Source organism: Macrobrachium rosenbergii, chromosome 30, assembly GCF_040412425.1.
Source record: "Macrobrachium rosenbergii isolate ZJJX-2024 chromosome 30, ASM4041242v1, whole genome shotgun sequence".
Lineage (NCBI taxonomy): Eukaryota > Metazoa > Arthropoda > Malacostraca > Decapoda > Palaemonidae > Macrobrachium > Macrobrachium rosenbergii.
In genome coordinates, this window is record NC_089770.1 from 10,318,501 (window position 1) to 10,326,000 (window position 7,500).

At 31.1% G+C, this 7,500-nt stretch overlaps 1 protein-coding gene across 7 annotated transcripts in view; it reads left to right on the top strand.

Moving 5' to 3' along the window:
* Positions 1-7,500, top strand: part of LOC136855013 (follistatin-related protein 5-like) — a 350,946-nt gene that overhangs the window by 281,088 nt on the left and 62,358 nt on the right. The window lies entirely within an intron of this gene.

The following is a 7,500-nucleotide window of genomic DNA, read 5'->3' on the forward strand; positions in this document are numbered from 1 at the left end:
CGCTTTGAGGGTCAGGTCTCTTCGGTTAGTTTTGATGTGTCTGAGGAATAATAATAATAATAATAATAATAATAATAATAATAATAATAATAATAATAATAATTTTCTAATATGCCTGAATTAAGAGTGTAATAAATGTCAGCATTAAACTTTCAACTTATGGAGTTTATAAAATAATAATAATAATAATAATAATAATAATAATGTTTACAATGGATCGTGATTTACGTATGAGAGGGTCTCGGGGAATCTCGCCGTTGGAAGATTTCGCTTTGAGGGTCAGGTTTCTTCGTCTAGTTTTTATGTGTCTGAGGAATAATAATAATAATAATAATAATAATAATAATGATAATAATTTTCTAATGAAACGTATACTAAGCCCTGTTGCAGCTTGTATGATATGTCAAGATAAAATATACCATTTCCAGCCAAACCTTCGCGAAGAACTCTCAACATGACGGTTAAAGAAACGATGAATGTGAAATATCAAATTGATACTACGCTCTGAAGGTGTCAGAATGTTTTGTACTGTGTCTTAAGTAGCTAGAAATTCCAGTAATAATAATAATAATAATAATAATAATAATAATAATAATAATAATAATAATAATAATAAATAATAATTTGAAGTCCACAAACATGTCGAATGTCGATTACGCTGTGTTAATTTATTTTTATATATATCATACATATACACACATATGTATATGTATATATATATATATATATATATATATATATTATATATAATATATTATTGAAAATTACAAACATGTAGCTTTTCAAGCATTGTATATATATATATATATATATATATATATATATATATATATATATATATATATTATTTACATAAACGCTAAAAATATACGAGAATTCAACAAAACATATTTTTTAAACATTCAGCCGATTGAAACGAACTCTGTTACCGGAGAGCAGCAGCAGTCCGGATAATGGTCATGCAGCCGGTGGAAATAAATGCATTCAGACTATATTCAATAAAAGGTAAAAGTTTTTTCGAATTATGAAATTTCATATCGTAACCGCCAAACGTGTTGCTCTCTGATATTATCATTCAACAAGTAGCAATTTAATCTGCAAAAGCATTAAATACTGCGGCGGTTTTGGCCCGGTGCAAAAACATGGGAGTATTTGTAAGCGAACGATGAATAAGGGATGAATTATAATATTCTGTATCGCTGTAATCCTATCAATTTGGCTTGTCAACAGGAATTGACATTTGATGAGGGATTCGTTGCACTGGTGCTGTTGATCTGAGAGAGAGAGAGAGAGAGAGAGAGAGAGAGAGAGAGATTTTACACTAATGAATTACTGCAAGGGATTAGATACTAAAAACACTTCATTTTCTTTGGCCTGAGAGAGAGAGAGAGAGAGAGAGAGAGAGAGAGAGAGAGAGAGAGAGAGATTTTACATAAATGAATTACTGTAATAAAATAGATATAAAAACTCTTCATTTCCTTTGCCCTGAGAGAGAGAGAGAGAGAGAGAGAGAGAGAGAGAGAGAGAGAGAGAGAGAGAGAGAAATGTTGAGTCCTGCAATACTTCGCACTCAAACTTCCACAAGAAAAACAACTTTCCAAACCGAAACGATTCGTCAAAAACATCTCTCAGAAAACATTTCGGGTTACCGGACCTCATGGGAAGGGGTTACGGGTCACGCTGAAACATGAGAGCTCCCACGGCGAGTGAACATTTGAACAGGGGGAAAGTAAACGCAACTGCTCAATTGCCGAGGTCGTTTTACCTTCTTTTAATCACGCTCCCTCCAAATAGAATACACAATTATAAACTAAACTAGCAATTGAACATTATTGAAAGAAATGAGTGGAGGGAGTTATGACCCCAAATAATTCCGCAGACGACAGGAAACAGATGGCGTTCTATTAATTCCAGACACGAAATGACCTCATTTATGGGGTCAAAACTATATACCGGCCTGCGGGTAAAATGAATTTCTTTTGTTTATAACTCCAATAATGGCTTGTACATTGTTTCGTTATTAAATGCAATGCGTCAAGGGGGGAAAGTATATGAGGGCGGTGGTGGTACCCACTGATTGTTTCCCTATATTGCTGTTACATTAAAGACAAATATTTTATTGGCTCCATAAATTGGAATGTTACCACTCTTTCTTCTTTGTTATTGGTTTTCCCGTGCTTTCCCGTCATCGAAGCACACAAATACATGATATGTATGTGTTTGATAAATATATATATGCGTATGTATGTATGTATGTATATTTATACATATATTTTTATATATTTATATGTGTGTATATATACATACATATATATATATATATATATATATATATATATGTATATATACATATATATATATATATATATATATATATATATATATATATATATATGTATATATATATATATATAATATATATATATATATATATATATATATATATATAGAGAGAGAGAGAGAGAGAGAAAGAGAGAGAGAGAGAGAGAGAGAGAGAGAGAGAGAGAGAGAGAGAGAGAGAGAGAGAGAGAGATGAAATCCAGGAAGCACAGAGGTGAGTGCAAGAGAAGGGTGAATGTGGTAATGTATGTTGGAGGGGGTGGGGGGTTTGACACGCTGCTGATGAGCCTTCTCTGTAAAAGTATGAAGCTATTAATGTCGTGGAAGCTTTATGCACGGGAGGTTTCGTCCATGATTCATCAGTTTAAGTTTCCCTAACTCTTCCCTCTATTGTACTCACTTATTTAACGTTACTCATCAATAACAAAGAACGGCAAAGTGGATAATATTAATACTACTGCTAATAATAATAATGATAATAATAACAGCGCTCTATCATACTATCACACTGAAAGGTGTCCATTCTTTATAACCTTAATATTTACGTAGCATTTTTTAGCTTCTGTATATCTTGTATTCATCAATCTATTATAATTTTTCACCGAATATCACTCAACTATGCCAAGATAACTAAGGAATAATAATAATAATAATAATAATAATAATAATAATAATAATAATAATAATAATAATAATAACTGTTTCTACGGCACTCAATTTAAACTTCACATGCCCTTAGGAAACTTGATATACGAACTACATGCTGACGATTATTATTATTATTAAAATAGTTTAACCAGACCACTGAACATGCTGACGAAAAGATTATAAGCAGAATAGAAAAAAGTTTGTACAAATTGAACGCCGCAGAAACATTCATTATTTTCAATGCTACTGCCCTCAGAGAAGGTCTCCTCCCTAATAATAATAATAATAATAATAATAATAATAATAATAATAATAATAATAATAATATTATTATTATTATTATTATTATTATTATTATTATTTTAATAATAGTAATAATAATAATTATAATAATAATAATAATAATAATAACACCATTAAATAAAAATGATAGCATTCCTTCTTAATATCATATTAATATCTTTTTCTTTAGACCATTGATATTCTCCAGTGACTCGTCTTCACATCCAAACCAGCAGATATTATTATTTTCCTCTCTCTCCTCTGTCTTATTCCCCCAACAGAGGTCAATCCGACTAATGCACCAACTTCAAAGAGCCGAGATTTTAAAATGTCGTACCTAGACGCCACCTTTGCAATACTTCCATTTGCTAATTCCTACTACGGCTTTCGCAATATGTTTTTTTTTTCAACACTCTTCCGCAGGTGCGTTATTTTAATTGCTTGTATTTGCTGTCAGTCCATGCGCAGGCGCAGGCTCAGTTTCTTATCCAAGCAGTGGCTCTGTATTTTACAAACATGGGAAGCCCGAGATGCCTCTGTTTACAATACTCAGTCCAGAAGACACAGTTTTGTGTTTATCTTGCGCTGTGCATTATTATTATTATTATTATTATTATTATTATTATTATTATTATTATTATTATTATTAAATAAACTCCAGAATTTGAAAGTTTAATGCTGAAAGTTATACGCTCTTAATTCAGGCACATTAGAAAAATATTATTATTATTATTATTATTATTTTATAAACTTCAGAAGTTGAACGTTTAATGCTGAAATTTATACGTTCTCAGTTCAGTCACACTAGAATAATAATAATAATATAATAATAATAATAATAATAATAATAATAATAATAATAATAATAATAATAATAATAATAATAGTTACTTAAGACATAATACAAAACATTCTGTAACTTTCAGAGCATAGGTGTCCCATCACAATATGATGTTTCACATTCATCGTTTCTTAACCGCCATGTTGAGAGTTCTCGAAAGTTTGGCTGTAAATGGTATATTTTATCTTGACATGTCATACATGTTGCAACAGGGCTTAGTATGCGTTGCACAAGGGTGCTAATTGAGATTCATACTTCCATGGTAATGTTTTATCTTTAATGATTGAAACAAAAGCTCTCTTAAAATTCATTATCAAGTTGCCGTTATGATGAACTTTCCAAGAAAGGTTTTATTACTCATCAGAAGGACTGAAAGTAATTAACGAAGCTTGCATCATGTTAATGACGAGAGAAGTACTTTCAGAAATTGATGGAAATTAGTCTTGTAAAGCGTTCAAGGAAATTAAGTTTGCTATTATTTAAAAATGTGTCTAGACGTTGATGAAGACGAGTTACGGAAAACAGAAATTTAATTAGTTACTCCAAGTATCGCGTACTATTTTTTTATGTATGATTCCTAACAAAAATGACTGACAACGTTATTTTTTGTATTTGTTTTGTATTTGTTTCTTAGCTGCAGGCCCCGTAGGGGCGTAGTGCCGTCAGTGCGCCTCACGCGGTGCAATGTAGGCATTACTTAAGGTTCGTTACAGCGTCCCTTCGACCCCTGGCTGCAGCCCCTTTCATTCCTTTTATTGTACCTCCGCTCATCTTCTCTTTATTACATCTTACTTTCCACCCTCCCCTAACAATTGTTTCCTAGTGTAACTGCGAGGTTTTCCTCCTGTTACACCTTTCAAACCTTTTTACTCTCAATTTCCGTTTTGGCGCTGAATAACCTCATAGGTCCCAGCGCTTGGCCTGTGGCCTAAATTCTATATTCTCTAGCTGCAGACAATGTTTGTGACAACGCAGTAATTCAGAAGTAAACCCGTTTTTCAGTCAAATCCTGGATGTAATAGAAGCCCCTTTTTATATTTTGTAATCATTTCACAGGAATGCAAATATACAAATGCTTATGAAAATGGTCAGGCAGGTCAGAAATTTAATTTTTTCCAGAAGAAATGTGTGTATGAATTAGTGCACTTCTGTAAATGTAGTTATACTTAATTAAATGTTTGTTTGTATTCATATCTTCATCGGTATTTCTACCTAAATTTAACTCATTTTGCAAGACAAGATATAATTCAGGAATATTACTATGAACAAAGGCTTTTGAATACTTATATAAATTTAAGTAAATAACACCCATATTTGATAGCAATTCAAATTGATATATATATATATATATATATATATATATATATATATATATATATATATATATATATATATATATATATATATATTACTGTGAACAAAGCATATTTAAAATTGAGTACATATATATATATATATATATATATATATATATATATATATATATATATATATATATATATATATATATATATATATCTTAATTCTTAATTGAATTGGTATCAAATATATATTTATGTATATAGCTTCTGCCTTTTTATACCACTGTAGGAATAGGTGTATTTGAACATATACCATTAGCCACAGCTATAAATAAAAGGTGCAAACATTTGTCCTTTGTGTGACAGCCCACTTCCCTTTAAATCACCACCAATATCTTTCCTTTATCGCTTTTCAGGCAAATGATCATGGGTGCGTGTGCAAGTGATAAACTCTACGGTATCTGACCTTCACATTTCACTTACTCGTGAACACTCGTGTTACACATGGAACAGATTTAACATAAACACAAGCGTAAACAAAAATAGACATATACAGTAAATAATATACGATAAGAAAATAGTTATTTTTTATCTCTTATATGCAGTAAATAATATGTAATAAGAAAATAGTTATTTTGGCTCTCTCTTATGCGTACATTCCCTTTTGTAGCCGAGATAAGACCAAGGAAAGAAATCTTGTACTTTGCATTCGCCTCTTCAAAGTGTCCCTTTGGAGCAACTCGCCCGAGCTATTTTTTTTAAGTTGATGTATATCTTGGGAGTCAGAGGGCACTTTAAATTTTTTTCTTTCGTGACATATTTTTTTTACCATTGTAGGAATCTGGTTTTGTTCTAACGATGTTTTACCTTGTTTAATATTTTTGTACCATAATGGATATAATGTTTTATTTGTTTGATATGTTCATGCATATTAGAGCCTATTTTATTTATATATTACTTGATATTTGTGGACATGATAACGATTCTTTATTATTTGATGTTGAACTATATTTCATCATATTCATTGTTTACACATAATATCTGTTTTATTTTGACTATTTAATCTAATTTAGTTCTGTTAAGCAGCCTTATAATAACAAATAATATAAATCACTATTTTTTTTTCTCTACCACAACAATATTTTCTCCTATCTAATCGCTTCGCTCCTACCTACTTATTATTCCAACCAATCATCGTAAAGTGTCAGTGGTTGTTTAATGAAGCGTATCTGTTTCACGGAAGACTGCGCTCTTCACATTCTTCTTGACCCATCCTTCACGGGGGGTAAATGAGTACTTCTGACAGATATATGACCGCGTTTATTTTACTGCAGACACTTGAGAGTGCTCCATCTAGAGAGCTGTATTGTTTGTGTTGATTATTTGTTCGTTTCGGGTCATTTGTTTGTTTATGTATTTGCCGTGGTTCGCTTTGTGATTGTCTGTGTACGTGATTGTATTGAATGGAAATTTATTCCTCTTATTTATGATGCAGTCGTCTGTATTTACTTTTATTTATGATTTGGTCTGAATATGTTTCCCCAATTTTTCGAGTATTTATGTGATTTATACCCTTCACGATTTATTTGTGTACGTCCATTAATTTATTTTATCTGATTTCAATGATTTAGTATATTTACACACTTTGTGTACAGCATAATGTATTTGTTATTCATTTCCTTTAAATGCTTTTGTTTTTCACGTTCGTCAAAGACGAGTGCATTTGGATGCAATTACGTAGGGCATTGCAAATGTAATAGGCAATTATGTAATTGAAATTGCGAAGAATTAATATTTGTTCGCAGGGGCTACCCCTTTGTATTTACATGTAACAGGAAGCATATTTGTAATATTATAGAAATGGCAAACGAAAACATAATATTGGGGTATATGTATGTGTGTATATATATATATATATGTGTGTATGTATGTGTGTGTGTGTGTGTACAGTGTGTGTATGTGTGTGTGTGTTAAGAAAGAATAGGTCGGTGAAAATTACAATTTCAGGCAACTAATTCAAGTCTAGCAAAGTAAGTATATAGTATGTAGTAAAATGAAAATTCAAAGAAGCAAGGTATTTGATTTTAC